We start from the raw sequence: 18345 nt of genomic DNA, 5'->3' as shown, positions 1-18345 counted from the left end.
GGAGATGGGTGGAGGGCAAGGGCTGCCCCATGGGGACTTGACTCAGTTGAAGGGTCTGCGTTTCCCCTGATGGGCTGGAGAAAAGCTCAAACCCCCTAGAACTGCCCGGTCAGCTTGGCCTCTATTTCAGTTGGTCAAAGAAGGCTGAGCTGGGTTGTCCACCGGCTCCCAGCTCCATCCCGGTGCCGGGTGGTGGGGCGATGCTGCTGGAGACACCGACGGCTCTTCTCTTGCCGGCTGTTCTCCCAGCCCAGCCAAACTCCACCCCTAGATGCGGCAGTGGGGAGATGCAAGGTCCTTGCATGCTGCGATGCTCTCATATGCTGCGCCTCACCTCGGTCCACGCCTGGCTGCTAATAGGTCCTCGAGCTGAGCAGAGAAGCATGGTTGTCTCCTAGCCCAGGCAGGGCGAAGCAGTGTCCCAAACACCCAGCAAAACCAATTCAGCCGGTATGAAGCCTTCCAGGAGTTAAATCAGCTGCTCAGCCCCTGAAGACACCTCCTCGCGCTCCCGAGGGAGCTCCATGGCACCAAGCCTTGGTGTTTTGGCAAGCAAGCCTCTAACTGATGCTCAGGTGGGCTCTTCTCTGTGGGCAACCCGTGGCCATCCAGCAGCAGGGAGACATTCAGGTGGGAAGGAGTTGTGGGGTGAGTCCGCCTTGCTGGGCCGGGGCTGGGGGCTGCGGCAGGACTGCTGGGCACCCGCAGGCAGCAGTGCTGCCTGCACCCTGCACCCACCCGGGGCTCTCAGTGCAGTGAACCCCCCCGGCCTGGGCACACACCCATAACTCGTGCCAGCCTCCCAGTCCTACCCCATTTTTATTTTCTACAAAGCTTTGTCCTCTGCCTAAGACCGCAAAAATCAAGTTAAACAAGAGGGGATGCGAAAAACCTTGCTGGCAATCGGAGCTCCAGACAGTGCCCAGTAATCCCACCTTGATGGGGATTTCAGCAGCCTGAGTCCCGGTGCTCAGGATGGAGCAAGGGGAAATCGGGGCCACCAGCACTGCTGCCGGCAGGCAGATGGCCCGGGGCGGCGGGACCTCAACCCGGCGGCACGGTGAGTGTGTGGGACCAGTTATGGACGGCAAGGATGAGCAGATAAGGCAAAGCCTTTCAAAGCCTTCATTGAGCAGCTTGTCATGCCACAACCCCACCGGCCCTGCAAATCCCGCTGCGGGCAGGGCTGGGGGGGCCCCAAGAGCGTCCCATGCACTGCTCTTGCCAAAGGGTGAGGATAGGAAAAGAGGCTTTTTGGTTTTTTCTATTCCAGCCCATCAGTGCGGGACAAAAGGGTTCAGACCCCAGAGGGTTTGATACCACACTGGCTTTTAAGTACTCAGGGCATCAAGAATTTGCTCCTCATTTGATCCTGCTGCACATCACGCCTCCCTCCGCTGCACCCAAGAGGGTTTTGCTCTGTGCAGAGGGGATGGAGCTGCCTTGGGTGCACGGTCCCACTCATCCCCCCCCGAGGGTGAGGGACAAGCCAGCATCCTGCCTGCAGCCCCCCAGGGACGGGGACAGGAGCTCCCAAGCAGCCTGGAGGCTGGGCTAGCATTTGCCAGGAGTTGGGGAGATGGAGGGGAAGGAGGTGGAAAAGCCGCTCCAGGGGACAGGGACGAGACCTCTTCGGCCACGCTCTGGCGTGCAGTGGAATGGGGAGCACTGCCACGGCCACTGCTGCTTCCCTCCAGGACCAGGAACGGTCAGGGCCACCACCGCTCCATCCCCAGGACTGGCCACCTTGGTCCCCTCCTTGCACACCCCAGCACCGCCTGCCCCCTGCCTTCCTCCCGCTCCCCCCCGGCTGCTGGGGAAGATGAAGAGACGTGAGCAGAGGGGATGGGAAGGTTGAAGCAGCATTTTGGGGAGGATTCAGGCATCCAGGCTGGGCAAAACTCTGGTGCTGGCATCGGCCTCTCCAACCCCCCACATCACTTCCACCCTCCCGCTCAGGTCAGGGGGTAACAAGACCGTCGGTGATTCAGGGTGAACAACAATTTGTGATTCTGTGTGAGCAGGTAATAAAATGGCAGCTGGTACTGAATGGGGTTAAATGTGTTTTTCCTTATTTTCTTCTCTTTACAGTCTTATAATGTGCACCAAGCTATTCCCTCCCTGCAATAAGAGCTCAGCTTTACCAGATAGTCCAAAAGCTGTTCAAATGAGAGGCACATGTTACAAATTACTTGGAAAAGAGGAGCCCGTAAAAGGGAGAACATCATTATGGCTCTCTACACATCCATAATTCACTGACTGCATTTCTGCTCTCCCCGTCTCAGAAGGATATAGCTGGACTGGAAAACGTTCAAAAAGCAATAGAGATAGCCAAAGGTCTGCAGCGGCTCTTATAGAGAAGTGTATAAATAGCCTAGCACTTCCGTCCCGGGCAGGATTTGTGGCTCAGGGACTTCATATTTAATAGCCCATGATGGAGTTTTCCACCCCTGACTGGAAGAGCATTTGTGGGAAGAATTATTGCCCACACGGCTTGTTCTTATGGCAGCCGGCAGAACCAGCAAGCCCGGCGCGGCTGCCGAGACCAGAGGTGCCGCGTGGTCAGCGGCGGCTCCGCATGAGCAGCGAGACACAGTTCCCACCTGGGCAATGTCCTTTTGCCCCTCATGGTGGCCTCATGCCTGGGCTTTGCCACTTATGCATGCGGCTGCTGGCTGCCCTGGCCAGGGAGGTAGATCACATCGCAGCAACTCCTCTCTTCCCTAGTTCTTCAAACACTAGATTTTTTTTCAATAAGTGGGTTAATTTGGCCTGGAGCGACACGAGTGGCTGCTCGTGTGAAGCCAACTTCAGTAGGGGGGAGCTCCAGCAAAAAAAAAAAAAAGGAGCAAAAATTTGGGCTGGCGAGTAATTAAAAAGCGAGGACCATGCGCGGACCATGCGCAGACCAGGCGCTGTGCTACCACCCGGGGAGCGCAGGGCGCGCAGCTCCCTTCGCATCGGTCTGGCACCACCTCGTGGGGACCCACCTTCTGCTCCTGGCCACCGTGGTGTTCTGTGGCCCTGTAGCACAACGTGGTAGCGCAGCTGGAAAGATCTTTGGTATCCAAAAATGTGATTGCGTTTATACCTGCAGGCTGGACTACTCGCGTGGCGGGGAGGACTTCGGCTCCAGCCCTTGTCCTGGGGCTTTATTCTGCTTTAGGCTACAGGTGGGCAAACTTTCATAGGAGTTGTGGGTCCGGATCACCGACTCCAAGTCTCCCACTCCTGGGCAGGCTGTAGGTAGAGGGAAACCACTGAAATCACCTTCTCCTGTGCTCCCGTTGAAAAGAAAGCAGGGGCTGCACAAAGACCCCGAGTGTCTGAGCCCTCCAGTGCCCAGTTCCCAGCCACTCACAAGGCAATAATACCATAATAACCCACTAAGTGGCTTTTGAAACCATTAGCCAATTGCTGCATTAAATGCTCTGGGTGCCATGGGGGAGGCTCCGTCATTCCTCAGCCCCTTTCTGAGAGGCATCAACAAGAAGCTTCCCAGAGGCTCAGGTGGGGAGGGGGGTGCCCCCCCCTCATTGCAGCAGGAGCAAGCTGGGGTGAGGTCCCTCTGGCACCGGGAGCAGGTGGTAGCACCGGCTGGGTGCACAGCCCTCTGGCCAGGATGGGGTCCTGGGTGGGGGAGACCCACAGCATGGACAAGCCAGAGCAAAAGATGCAAGTGGGAGGTTTTGTTTCAGCTGGCAACGAAGTCAGGGTGAGGGAGCTGGGGACTTGTCTGGCATACAGGTAATCAGCTGTAGCATCTTATTTTGAAGGCTTTTTAGTTTAATATAAATAAAACTGTCCTGGAGAGAACAGGTAGCAAGTGAGGCCAGAAACTGTGAGCTGCCACAATACTGGGCTAGCATAGCTGTTACCTGGCAAGGACTGGCCAAGCTGACCATCCATCTTCCTGCCATAACCTCTGCTAGGAGTCGTGAGGGGATCCAGGGAAAGAAGGACTTCAAATGGCGCAGCCAGGCCAGCCCTGGTATCAGCCTGGGCAGCACCCTTGGGCCCGGCACCCTCCGAGGGCCGTTTCCCCCCCCGCCGCCCCAATGCCTTCTCCTGCAAGGCTGCAAGAGGACGCGCCGAGAGTGACCTGCACCCAGGCTTGCAGGAATCTCTTAAAAAAAAAATCATCTCGTGGCTTCTTGGCTGCCTCGGACCCAGGAGAGGGCAGCAGCAGCCCAGGCTCCAGCCTCAGCTACCCTTTCCGAAGCTCGTCTTCATCTCCTAAGCTGCTCAGAGAAAGCTGAGGAAGAAAAGCAACGTATGGAGGGAGCAAGGAAAAAGCAAAAAACCCAGTGAGCAGGCTAGCGGTACTCTCTTGGGCCTCAAAATTGTTTGCTTTCGAGGTGGAAGTGGAAAGAAAATGGTCTGTCTTTGACAACAAACTGGAGTGCCGGGGCTTTCCGTGGCAGTCTTTCATTCTTTTGATATCGGTGATCAATGTACAGATGCTTTTTACAGCACCAGAAAATAAGATGGCGATGCTGGGGATGTTCCCAATCGAGGAGGAAGGTAAGCACAGGCAACGACGTGCAGCACGTGCTCTTCACGCTGCTGCAGAGGTGCTAAAAGTCCAGGAGATCTTGCTCTGGAGCCCTTGTAGCTTCACTCAGAGCACTTCAGGATACTGAACCGTGATTACCAGCACTTCCCGGGCACGCCGGCTGCCTCTCCCTCGCTGAGCTGGCTGCCCCTGAACGGGCAGGTTGGAAACAGGGGAAGCTTCTACTTCTCCACCTCGGTACCCCAAACACGGACTCCCGCCCAGCCCGGTCTGAGGTTCACAACGTGGAACTCGTACTGCACGTTTTCACTCACAGCATCGCCTTTTTGGGTCAGCATCTCCCCGTGCAGCTGTGGCCCTGACTTTCAGCCCAGCCAGACTGGTAGCACCCTCCTGGTTTTGCTGGGTGAGATCACCGGGATGAGTCACGCAGCAGGTGAGTGGGAGGAGGACGTCCTTACAGCCACCCTGAAGTCCTAACCGCCGCTTTGACAACACCTTACAGAGCCAGCCTGGCTTTTGCTGCAGGCGCTTCCATTTCCCCGTGGGTTGGTCTTCCCCGATGGCACACGGGCGGCGGCGTGTCCCTCTCCTGACTTGCGGCATAAGGCTGAGCCTGCAGCCATGTGGCCTCCGTTCCGAGTGGGGCTCAATTGATTCCTTTGATTATTTCTTTTTTTTTTTTTTTTTTTTAGTTCACACCCTCTGAAATCACAGCAAAGTGCAAAATTGTTGCTTACCAAAGCTGTTCTTCTGGAATGACTCATTAAAGAGGGAGCCTTGTCACTCTGCCAGACACAGCCTGGTGGCTTCTCTAAACGTAATGACACGAGAAAACAGCTTGCTGCTCCGTTTGGGCTTCAACCTGCCCCCGCCCCCGGGGTTACCCAGCCTCCATCCAGAGCCCGGACAGAGTAACTCCTGCATTATTCCCACCTCTTGGGATGACCAGCCCTTTTCACCCCTTTTTTGGGTGAAGGCCCTGCACGTCTGTAAGCTGGCTCTGATTCCGTTCCTTTAGCTGGGTGCGCAACCAGGCGATCTTGCATGTCTTTATGGCTTGGAGCACAGGGGGGTCTGCTAAGGAGATCCACGTGTCCCATGTGTGCGCTGGGAAAGCCTCTGTGAGCTACTGAACTTGAAGCTGTTGGGCTGATGAATGCAATGGTCCTCAACGCTTGTAGGTGCGGTAACGTTTTGGTGATGCCGTGCTTTGTACCGGGCTAGCAGCTTGTTTGGGGAGCTACCGCTGTGTCCAAAACTCCCGCAAAATAGATCTTTTATTCTTTTATTCAGAAAATCATTCAGCCAAACTCAGTCTTGCCTCTTCCATCCACCACTCCCTCCCTGGTGGCTCCAGGGCAGAGGAGAGGCTGTGGAAGGAAGGAGCAGCAACAACATCTTCACATCTGACACAGCGTCCACACCAGCTATTGAGAGACATTACAAAAATCACAGCCAAACTTTTGAACCTATGAGGGCCACCAGACTTATGCGCCAGATGAGTACTAGAGAGAGGAGTCAGATACGGGTCTTCTGGAAGCTTGTCTCATGTGCAAGACCAAGAGCACATGTGAAGCTAGACCTACTTTCCATGACTGCTCTCAGTTCCCTGCCTCCCTTCGGGGCTGACGTAGCCCCCAAAAAGCAGTGCTTACCTGCCTCTTGTTCACCGCCACCCAGTCACAGCAAGCTGCAGAGCACAGAGCCCTGAAGTTTCTTTCTTTGTTCTTTGCAAAGAACAAAGGCGCGGAGTCTCCCCAGCCGAAGCCCGTGATGGAGCCCCTGGCCTGGATCCCCAGCACCCGGCTCTCAGACCTTCCCTGCGGTGAAGCCCTCCAGGACCTGGAAGAAGCGCACGTCTCTTACGTGGTGTGTCGGCAGCAGCTTTTGGATCAGAGAGTTGTTGGCTTCGCTTTTTTTTTTTTAAAAAAGCAATAAAGTGAACAGATTTCCTCCACCAGGTGAGAGGATTTGACAAGGCCTGGCTCGACGGCCTGATAATTTCATTTTTCCTTAAAACTGCTGATAGTTTGCTGTTGAAACATGTCCTAGGCTGCACACCTGCAGGCAGCCAAGGCTCGCTAGCCTAAAAGCATGCCCACATGCCTGAGCATTTCAAAATGAATCCATGCCTTTGTCGTGGAAGAGACATAAACGGACAGGATCAGCAAGGTGATCGTAATTTGAAGCACGCAAAGCAGCCTGGGGTGGTGAAAAGTGGTATGGGACAAGCCACAGAGGAGCTGGAAGGGGGCTGAGAAGCGGAGCTCTGTGGGCAGCGCACCTATCTTCCAGCAACCCCAAAGCTGCCAGAATGGCATCGCCATCGAGAATGGCATCGCAAGCAAGAATGGCATCACCTGGACTTTCTTAGTGCAAAAATCAGGAGCCAAGTATCGGAGCACGGCCTTGGCCATTGCTTGAGCAAATACAGTCGGTAACAGTCGTTGAAAGATCAGCGGTTCTTCAGCTGAAATCCGGCGTGCGCTGTTGCATGGGTTAGGGAAAAGACAGGCTGCGGAGGAGATGCCCTGCATGCCCGCTGCGCGCTGCCTGCTGTGACAGAGCTCTCAGCCAGGAATGGGGTATTTTTAGCTTGGTTTCCAAAGGAAACAACGCTCCAGCAGCCATGCTCCGTCTGGCAATCCCCCCCTGCAACTTCTGAAGAATTTTTTTTTTTTTTTTTTTGCCGGCCAGATACAGCTCCAAAACATCAAACACCCGTAAGCGTCAGGAAAAGAGGCGACTGGGTAGAGGTAGAAACCCCTCTCCTCCCAAAGCCACGGAGATGCTGCCACCTGACCGCCTGGCACCGCTGCCCTCAAATACCCCAGATGCTGAAGAAGCCTTATTGATGTTCACCCCGCGTTGGACTCGGGGCCACGGCGCGGGACGCCTGGCTTCACCAGCCACAGGGCTCGCGGGCGGGGATGGATGCTCCCCAGCACGGCCGCAGTCCTGCACCGCTGGCACAGCTCCTGCCCCTCTCTTGGTGCAACCGGGTGGGCACGGTTAGGAGGAGACCTCCCTGGTGTACGGGCAAAGCCGAACAAGAGGAGTAACTTGGGTATTTGTCCCCAGGGGAGGCTGCGGAGCCTGCAGCAGCCGCAGGCACCCGAATTCCTCCGTAACAGCATGTCTTGGCTGTGCTCCCCCCACCTTGCTTCCAGTTTCCCAAGCACACAAATTGCTTGCAGAGGCGCTCTGTGCCAGACCTGAGCTGTCGGCCTTTGGATTGGGCAGGATTATTATACCTTAGTTCACATAGGAAATATATTCTTTCCACATTTCAGCTCTGAAATTGTCAGTAATGGATAATTTCACCCAACTTCTCCCACGGCAGCGCCTGGGCAAGCCCCTTGGTCAAGCTTTTCTTGGGTGTCTTGCACATTTATCCCGTTATCATCGGGGTGGCAGCTGACAATAGGGTGTAGTCCCAGTTCTGGGGCAGGTCACCATGGCCCAGGGGACTGGTGTGGGCAATTTCCAGCAGGCACGTCCCAGTTGCACGACAGAGGCACGTCTAGAAACTGCTGTTGCATGAGGGAGTCCTGGGCACAGATTTAGCGGCAGCAGCTCCGAGGTTGCCTCCCTCTCCTTTCCTGCAGAAGGACGCAGAGATGGAAATGCTATGAGGATGAAAAGCGAAAATATTCTTGAATGAGCAAATAATAATGATCTATTAGTAGAGTAAGCCCAGGCCAGCAGGGTACGGAGGCATCCAGCCCCCATTAGTGCATCCAAGCCTTGCCCTCGTTAGCGGAGACCTGGGCAGACTCAGCAGTGCTGTAGCACTATAATGTCATTTTTACTCACATGCAACATTTATCGGCTGTGGTATGGGTGACCAAACACCCAGCCGTAAGGGCTGGTGGGGGCTGGTCAAGTATGTGAGCCAAAAACCTTTGGTTTTGAGGAGAAAGAAAGAAATCTGTTCTGCTCTTGCCTCCAGCAAGTGACGGATGAAAAAGGCCAGCCTTGCTGCTAAAAAAAAAAAAATAAGGCATTGAGAAAAGGGAGTATTTGGGACAGAGTGCGGCCCCGGTGGCAGGGAGGGGTCGGGCTGCCCAAGGGACCTCCTCAGGCAGCTGCTCGAGAGACTCAGGCGCTAGGGAGTATCTCGAGCCTGAACGTAAGTAACTAAGCCTGGCGACAAGCACTGGCTCTGCAAAAAAGGGGACTTTTTTTTGCACGTTTATGTCTTCCAACCTTGAAATATTATTCTGCTGTTGCCTAAAGCACTGGTGTATCCAGACAGGGAGATTTTTCTTTTAATCCTGCATTCATTATCTAAGTTCTATGAATTATCCTGTGTTTAAATAAAATAGCATTGCCTCTGAGACAAGACCAGGCTAAGCACTGTGGGGTTTTTGCAGCACTACAACATTTTTCGTAACCTGATTCCGTGCATCCAGCCAGCCACCGGCAAAGCAATGCACCGAAAGCGTAGATTCATCTACATCAAACTGACACACGTACGGTGGCACCGCCAGAGCCCCGGGAGCAGCCCCGCAGCCTCCTGACCCATCGGTGCAGCCGTACAAGCCGTGCTGCGGGAGGAGCAGTGTGGCCGTTGTTCTCTGGTGCTGTTTCCGACATGATATGGAAAATCGCTGGGCTGCTCTAACGGGTTCATCCCCGTATCTCGTCCGCGGGCTCAGCGTGCCCTTTCTGGCACTAACAACCTCATGTCCAAAGCCCCGCGTTCCCAGGACTGGCTGCCTGCCTGTGCCCAGAGCCTTTGGCTCGGTAGCTCTCTGGTCACAATAAATCAGAATTAGCACTCACGGGAGACACAAGGGGGGGGGGCTCCTCTCCTGAAGTGACAGGTTGATATTTCCAGAAATAGTTTGTAAACCAAAACGATACTCAGTGCGTAGCAAGAATTGCAATCAAATAGAGGCTGGAGTCCAAGACGGCAGATGGTTGGTGACATGCACGTCCCCTTCGTTGTACCCTACCCTGCTCTCCTGGGAGGGACACGCACAGAGAGAGCGCTGCGACTTCCCACGGCTCCCGTGAGCTGGCCACAGTTGACCCTGTGGTAGAAATAGAGAGGTGCATGCCCTGGTTCATGAGCTCCTCTGTCCGGCGTCCTTCTTCCATTGCTAGGGTCCTATTTGGCCAACTGCTCCTTCTAAGCAGGGCCAGATTTCACATCCCACTAAACTGTTGTCAACACTCGCCGTACTTGATTCTGCGGTGCAGGGTGGTCCTGGCAAGGTGGGGCTGTGGTGGTTTTAACCCCTACTTGAAGCCTCTCCACCCAGGAGTGTTTGGTGTGACCCGAATAGCGGGTTCCCTTAGAGACCCTGCCCAGGCTGTGGCACTACCAAGAGCCTCCACACGGCTGTGATGGGTGGTTTTTTTCTGCTGCAGCCTTGGCAAGATTGAAAAGTAATCTAACCTCAGCGCAGTCCTCTTTTTTTGTCTCCTAAACTAGGAGAATCTCCCACTGTCTGGAAGTGGTGCCTTGAACGAGGGTAAGGGTTTCATCTGAGTTACCGCAAGTGAAAGAACTTTCAGACCCAAATGACGCCCCGGTTTGGATCTGATTACACGTCGCCTTCAGGAGCTCTTGGAAATATTGCATAGCGTCCTTGCTTACCGTCTCTGTAACAGTCTTCAGAAGCTATTTCATGGACTACAAGATGAGGAGGGATCGTTAGAGCAAGAGTTGCCACGCTGAGCCAGGCCAAAGAGCTTCCAGCCCCGAATCCATCTCCAGCAGCGGTCAGTGGCAGGTCCTCAGGGAAGGGAATAGGGAAGTCTTGCCTCAATACCCTCGCACCCAGCCAAGTGCATTTGTCAGTGCTGGTCTTCTGGAAGGACCCAAAGCTGAGGGAGGGTGGGGGTGTCCCGCAGCAGCTCTCCCTGGGACACTCGTGCTCGCCTGCCCGTGTGCCGGGAGGTTTAGCTGCTCTGTGGGCAGGAGACCCGGACTTCCCTGCGTCGGGTGTTGCTCTCTTCCATTGGAGCTCCAGCTGTCTCTAGGCCCTTCCACTTCTGCTCTGCAAACAAGTCCTTCCACTTAATAAACACCTTTTTGGGGTTATCGTTGTATTTTTTTGAATAAATTGTGTCTCTGGAAAAATGAAAACAGCAAAATTCCCTGCAGATTGCTTTCCTGTATGGGAGCTGCACAAGTCCAAGAACAAGCTGCGACTCCTGGTCTGATCTCATAGCTATAGGAATGTAGTCACACTTTTATGGGCATGTATTTCATTTTTTATTGTTTGGTATGGATTTTTTAATTTTGTTCATTTTTTTACTGGACTTTGGATCTGGCCTTCAAAGGCAATCACAGCCGTTACTGAAAAACTCTGGCAGACCTTGAAAAAAAAATTCCCAAATTTCAGAGATTCTCAAACTTTTCTTGCAGTTTCCCATGGTCGATCAGCGGGATTATCTTGTGCTTCCCTCCCGCTCGCTCCCCCCCTCCCACAGAGGTCCCCGAGCTTTTGAAAGCTTTGGCAGCTGGTTGACTTTCCAGAGCATTCACATGCTGCTCCTGGCCCTGGTCCCACCGGTGGTGGCTGGTCCGGGCTGGCAGCTCTCATCTTGCTACCAGCTCTGATCCGCGCTGACCCTCCCTGTTATTTCTTCTTATGCAACAGCAGCTCGGGGGGGGACACATCCAAACCAGTTTTGAGGCATTGCAGACGCTTCTTTGCCTCAAATCGTCTGTGCGTCTGAAGAAAGGTCTGGCGAAGAAGAGGTGGCAGAGCCAGTCTGGTAAGATCAGCAGCTTCTTGAGGCTCCAAGCTCTGCTAATTTCGAATTGAGGGTCCTAAATTCCCTTTGCATCATCTGGGTTGAGAAACGTTCTAGCCCGGTTAGGGCCAAAGACAATAAAATTAGCTATGTTTTTTAATTACGGCGTTTTGGTTCTTTACAAATGAAGCAGGTATTGAAAAAACTATGACGGTTATGTCTTGGTTATGAATAAAACTGCTGCGGAGAAGGTTTCTCTGGGGTTGCACTCTCGGTTTTAAATGAATCGCGCTACAGAGCTTCACCAAGGACCTTCAAGGCACTGGACTCTGTCGCGCTGCCAGGTGCCCGTCTCCCCGGCTTGCCCCAGGGCTTACGGCTGGTGGCTTCTCTCCTCTTGAAAGGCCACCAGGGAGGGCTCTGCGGGGAAGCCAGGAGGAGCGGCCCTCCTGCGGCTTGCGTAACCCCGCACAGCAGGAGCAAATCCGCCCGCAGGATTCCTCTCCCTTGCTCATCACCGGGCTGAGTCACACCAAGTTTCTTTGAAGCACGAGCTGCATGTTTTCATGGCCTGTAGCCCGCCCGGGTGTCCCACAGCAAGGGTCGTGGGTGGAGGGTCCCCAGAGCTCTGCTCTTCTCTCCCGCAGACTGGCCGTGCTGCCCCACCACGGAGATTTTCCAGGCAAAGTTAAGGCAGACTAAGGAAGGGTAAGCAGCAGGCAGAGGAACAGTTCTGGACACATTTCTTCAAGACAGCACCTCCTGAAGGCAGACTCTACCTGGATACTAACTGCCATTTTTTTTATTCCCTTTTCCTTACTATGATGGTGCTTATGCACGGGGGCTTGCAACAGCCAAGCTGCTCCCGGCAGGCAGAGGTCTGTTGCCTGGCTGGAGCCGGGAGAGCCGGCTGCCGCCGGGACGCCACTGCCAGCATCCGTGTGGCGGCTGGAGGGCACAGCTGGAGGGCACAGCTGGAGGGCACAGCTGGAGGGCGCAGCTGGAGGACACGCTGGAGGGCACACTGGAGGGCACGCTGGAGGGCACAGCTGGAGGGCACAGCTGGAGGGCACAGCTGGAGGGCACGCTGGAGGGCACACTGGAGGGCACGCTGGAGGGCACAGCTGGAGGGCACACTGGAGGGCACAGCTGGAGGGCACACTGGAGAGCACAGCTGGAGGGCGCAGCTGGAGGGCGCAGCTGGAGGGCACGCTGGAGAGCACAGCTGGAGAGCACAGCTGGAGGGCATGCTGGAGGGCACAGCTGGAGGGCACAGCTGGAGGGCGCAGCTGGAGGGCACGCTGGAGGGCGCAGCTGGAGGGCACAGCTGGAGGGCACAGCTGGAGGGCACGCTGGAGGGCACAGCTGGAGGGCACAGCTGGAGGGCACGCTGGAGGGCACGCTGGAGGGCGCAGCTGGAGGGCGCAGCTGGAGGGCACAGCTGGAGGGCACAGCTGGAGGGCACGCTGGAGGGCACGCTGGAGGGCGCAGCTGGAGGGCACGCTGGAGGGCGCAGCTGGAGGGCACAGCTGGAGGGCGCAGCTGGAGGGCACGCTGGAGGGCACGCTGGAGGGCACACCTGGAGGGCACAGCTGGAGGGCGCAGCTGGAGGGCACAGCTGGAGGGCACGCTGGAGAGCACGCTGGAGGGCACACCTGGAGGGCGCGCTGGAGGGCACAGCTGGAGGGCACACTGGAGGGCACGCTGGAGGGCACGCTGGAGGGCACAGCTGGAGGGCACACTGGAGGGCACGCTGGAGGGCACAGCTGGAGAGCACGCTGGAGGGCACAGCTGGAGGGCACACTGGAGGGCACGCTGGAGGGCACGCTGGAGGGCACAGCTGGAGGGCACAGCTGGAGGGCACGCTGGAGGGCACGCTGGAGGGCGCAGCTGGAGGGCGCAGCTGGAGGGCACGCTGGAGGGCACACTGGAGGGCACGCTGGAGGGCACAGCTGGAGGGCGCAGCTGGAGGGCACAGCTGGAGGGCACGCTGGAGAGCACGCTGGAGGGCACACCTGGAGGGCGCGCTGGAGGGCACAGCTGGAGGGCACAGCTGGAGGGCACACTGGAGGGCACAGCTGGAGTGCCAGCAGCCGGGCGTGAGGTTGTGCTGGCCGAGCGGTGGCAGAGAAGAGCAGGAAGAAAAGCTAGAGGGGCATCATCAAAAGCAGACACCTGCTTTGCTTTCTCGAGCATCGCGTTGGCTGGGAAAGCGGATTTAATTGAGGCTTTGAGTTTGTGCGGATAACTCTGCTCCACGGCTCCAACGGCATTCACAAACGCACGTCCATAAATATTTGCATCTGCAGAAGCAGCGTCCCAAGCCTGGAAAGGCAGCCCAAACTCTGCTTCCTTCTGGTGTGGGGGTTTTTTTTTTGCTGGTTTGTTTTGTTTTTCAAGAGCGGCGACAGTGCCTCCTTTATTTAATGGCTTTATTTTTAATGCTTTATAGGGGACACATCACCAGGGAACCAGAGCTCTTAATTACAAACATTTTAAAAGAAAATGGACCATCTCACCGTGGGTGGGTCTACTCAGCATCACTGCTGCTGCCTGGGAGGCGAAGTAACACAACCGCCTGCCTTCCTGCCCGCGAGCTTTAGGACTGGCTCGGAGAGACCGGAGCTGCACAGATGAGGGCGATGTTTAGGTTCCCAGACTGCTTTTTCAGTCAAATAACGTATTTTCAGCAGGTTGAACTGTTACTAAAGGAGGAGAGGAAGGTGTCAGGGTTTTTTCCAAACACTCTGTTTATGTTCTCCCAGGAGTGCCTGGAGAACAGGCACATTTTCAAATGTTTCTACGCTTTTGAGCTGTTTTTCTGTCTTCTGTGCACTGTTGACGCTCCTGGAAAGTAAGGCCAGGAAGCCGGCGGCTGTAAATCCCATTTGTCTGTGCCGTGTATATACACCTCTGTCGGGGACCGAGCGCTCCCGCGACATGCGCTGACGCTGCTGCCTCCCCCAGCGCAACGGTGGCGAGACAGCGGCGTGCGTGAGAGGTCTGCAGGGACACGGCGCCGGGCTCTTCCCTGGCTCCGGCCATGGGAAGCGGCATCGGAGGCTGCCCACAGTCTCCGTGGGAGAGGCTGCTCTTTATCCCACCAGGCTTTTAGGGCAGGGGCAGGCAGGCATTGCCCCCTTAAACCTGCCCATTTTAAGGGGGCAGGTTAAACCCTGCTCTGCTCCCTCAGCCTCTCTGGTCCAGCAAAGCCCATGCTCAGGAGCCGTCAGCCAGGTACAACGTTATTAACGACCCCTCCTGTCACGGGAGAGGCTGCTTGGTCTCATCCCACCCAAAACCCAATACCAATTCGGTTGGTTTAATAGCACGGGTGATTATGCCCAAAGTACCCACTCCTCGTCAGAGAGCCCTATGCTTGCCTTCGAGTCCATGGCGCTGGGCAGGAGGAAGACAGAAGAGCTGGATTTTCAGCATCGCCCAGAGGCTTAACACAGCCGTGTCCCCGCAGCAGGTCCCACCTTGCCGTCAGCCTCGCGCCTCCCCTGCGTGGCAACACACGGCGGAGCAAACAGCTCCCTCAGAGCACCCAGGGGAGACGGCTTTCTGTAGAGGGCAGGGACGGTAAATGGGCATGGAAGAGCCAACACACATTTATCCGAGAGGCTGTTTCGTGCTATTGTTGTTGCATGCGATTGCCACACCGGTGTCCTGTGCGACGCTCCCCTGCATTCTAAGGCTCGTGTGCTGCGGCGTTGCTGAACCCTGACCCCTCACAGCAGCTCAGCGCCTGCCACTGACTCCCTGCAGCCGCAGCTTCACCTAGTCTTCATCACACAGCATAACCCTAGGGTAAGGGCAGTTTCTCTGCTAGAAATTGTTCCTTGGTTGCTGTGAAATTCCTGGGAAATTTTTTTTTTTTTTTTTTTTTTTGTCAGCTTTGGCCGAGTTGTCTTTTGGTTGTCCCCCAGTGCCACCAGCAAGTGACAGCATCTTCTCATTCTCCTCTGAGCAGCTTTGCCCCGTGCCTGGTCCAACCCCTCGGTCTGAGGCTCCCAGCTGCCCAAGGGACATGCAAAGCCAGATGGACCCATGCAGCCTGGCACCGAGAGCCTGGCGTGGATATTCATAATTTTTTCCCAAGCGTTTAAAGCCAGCGTTGTCTTCTGTCAGTTAAACTTTAAGTCAGATAAGGTGGGGGAGACAGAAAGCAACTGGCTCGTGCTTAGAGGCTGCTGTCCCCCGTTGGCACCCACGTGGCAGCCAGCCACCGCAGCGGCTCGGGCGTGCTGCCCGCCCGTAGCACCGGCACTGGCCGGGAGCCCCTGCCCGAAGCCGGCACCCTGAGCCCGCAGGGAAGAGCCTCCCCCTGCAAACGGGCTCAGCCTGGGAACCATCCACCCTGCACAGGCAGAGGCCAGCGATGCCCTCCTGTCCGATCCCTTCGAGGGCTCAGCTCTTTTGAACAACGTCAGTTGTAGGACCTTAAATCATCCTGTTCGCTCCCTCGGTGCCCCTTTCTTCCTTGGCCGTTTGGTTTTCGGTCATGGGATGGAGCAGTTCAGCACTGCCAGTGGCAACAGGTCAGGGCAGAAACCGCGGCACCGCGAAATAATTTCAGCCTGAGAGCTTAAGGCAAGTGCGCTTTGCGTCCTTTTTAACGTGCCTTTTCCTGTGTGGCTAGTTCATCACTAGTCACTGAAAAAGCCAGGAAATGCTGCAGAAAACAGCATCTGCGTGCAGTCCTGCTCCTCCTGCTGCTGCCCCCACAGCCCTCCCACGCAGCCCCGGCTGCTCCGGCGCGGGCTGGCACAGCGCTGCCTGGCAGCCCCGCTGAGCCGCCAGCCGGAGGCCAGCCGCAGCCGGGGGAGACTGGGGAGAAGATGGCAAGCACGGGAAGGGTCCTCCTGTTCTCCAGCTGCCCACAGCTACTTCGCAAAATGTTTCCTCGAGACAAGCCACCCAGTATTTCACTCCTTCAAAGCCTGAGGACATCACTGTCCTTGGAGAAGTTGCTGAAGTAAATTGGAGGCACTTTGCTAAACTTTTAAGTGAAAGATAGCAGGATTAAATTCCACTTTTGATATAATCCTCCACCCCATCTTCAAGGGAAGTGCAGCGTTGCCTCCAGCCCCGGCTGGTGCCTCCATGCTGAATCACTCTGATCCCAATGTAAATAAAGCTCTTTGAAAAAAGGGCAAATGTTTTCTCAGCTGCTCTTCTTCCCTTCAGAAGAGGGGCTGATTGAAATTTTTTATGTCTGCAGACATAAATATATGCAGTCAACAAATGCTTCTTAGTAAGAAGCTATCTTCACAAGGTAACTGGTTTTTGGAAAGTACATTGTGAATCCATGGGACGCTCCTGGACCACACTGCTCTCCCTACAGCTTTTCCTTTTCCTTTCCTTCAGTGCTTTACATTTTATGAACTCCTAAATGGGCTAATTTAAGTCACTGCAAATTAATCTCAGCACGTTGTCAGTTCAGGCTCCTGGTGTCCCCAAGACTTTGTTTCTGCTCAGCCCTGGAGCTGTGTTTGCCCCGGGAGGCAGCAGATATCAACAGCCCCTTGGCACGGCACGCAGCAACGATCCGAAGGGCCAGAGCGCTGCGGCGGGTGCCAAGGTGCCTTCTCACCGCAGCGGCCGCTCCGAGAGCAGCCGTGTCCTTACCCATCACCCGATGGTTCTGTGCTGCTCCTCCTCCAGCGCCAGTTCTGACAGCAGAGCTGGAGCCTAAAAGCGGCAGGGCAACCTGCCGGCTCTGATGGCAGGCTGAGGGCAGACTTAGCACGTGTGCTAAGCTCAGGACTTGAACGCTATGAACCCAGCCCAGCTCTCCTCCGCTTTGGAAATTGTTAGAAACTAGACTCGAGCATTCACTCACACAAGTTCAACATTTCCCAACCTAAGAGGGCAAGTTCGCACCACCCTGAGTCCTTGGGCAGCACAGACTCGCAGCCCGCCCGCATGGAGGGATGGGGACGATGTCGCCCGTTAATCCCTCTCGAGGGACGGCAGCGCTCTTCCCGCCTGCCTTGGGGCCGAATCCCCGCCTGGCTGCAGGCACAACCTCAGGCTCAAGCCCACTCTTGCCAGACGCTCTTACCACAACGCCTTACCCCGGCGCAGCCTGGCAGCTTGCGGAGAGCCTGGCTGGTTTTGAAGGCTGCCTTGAAAATGTCACCTAGCACAGAGCATCTCCCTGAGCCTCCAGCCAGCCCTGAGCCGGTCCCTTTGGAGGCCAGGCTGTCCCGGCCAGCTTGGACGCTGCCCACTGCAGCAGCAATATTACCGTGACTTTCACCTCCTCTTACACAGCCTTCGCAGCACCAGACGTAACTATTTCACGGCAGAAATTAATGCACTTAACAGAGACGTCCCACTCAGCTACCCCACGCAGTTTCCTCACTCCAGCCAGTCATCACCCCCACAGAAAACCCCAAGTCTGTGAATGCAATGTCAAAATAACACAGGGCATTCTACTAACTTTTTTTTTTTTTATTAAACTGCTTCAATGTAAGCAAAGCTGCTGTGCAGTTTTTCCAGTCTTCCCACTGATGTGCTGCAGGGTTTGGGAAGGATGTCTCATAATTTAGATCTAGCTAGTTACAGACTCCCGTAGGTTTATTGCTTGTAATAATATACAGCCTTGGCTTCACTTTGTGAATCCATTGCTCTCTCTCAGAGACAAAATGTTAGATTGAACGTGTAAGTATTTTTAGTAGGGCTGTTCTCCTTCTCCAGTTCAGGCATAAAACCCAAGGGCACGGACATTCAAAGCATCTTTTCCCAGCCTCAAGTGATCTTCCATTAGCCACAAATCACAGGCTCGCAGCGTGCATCAGCCTGGTGAGCGCCAACGAGAAACAACAGCATGCACCCAAACCCTTTCGGAAGGCAGGAGAGGCTCTGAACACAACACACCACTTTTGGGGTTGTTTGCTCCCTTTCAAATGCCAGTTGTGCTTTCTCCTCTTCCACCCGGTATAAATGCATGCTGTCAGCCCTAATAAAAGGGAAAATAGGGCAACGGGGCCATCGCTGAACATGACGCTGTTCAGGATAGCACCCAACTCTGCTGTAGCACCAGACGTTTGGGAAAGGGTTGCCTCCTCTGGGAGAGAAAACAACCTGCTGGGTCAGATGGC

The sequence above is a fragment of the Calonectris borealis genome, chromosome 9, assembly GCF_964195595.1.
Source record: "Calonectris borealis chromosome 9, bCalBor7.hap1.2, whole genome shotgun sequence".
Taxonomy (NCBI): Eukaryota; Metazoa; Chordata; class Aves; order Procellariiformes; family Procellariidae; genus Calonectris; species Calonectris borealis.
Note: the sequence above shows the minus strand (reverse complement) of the source record.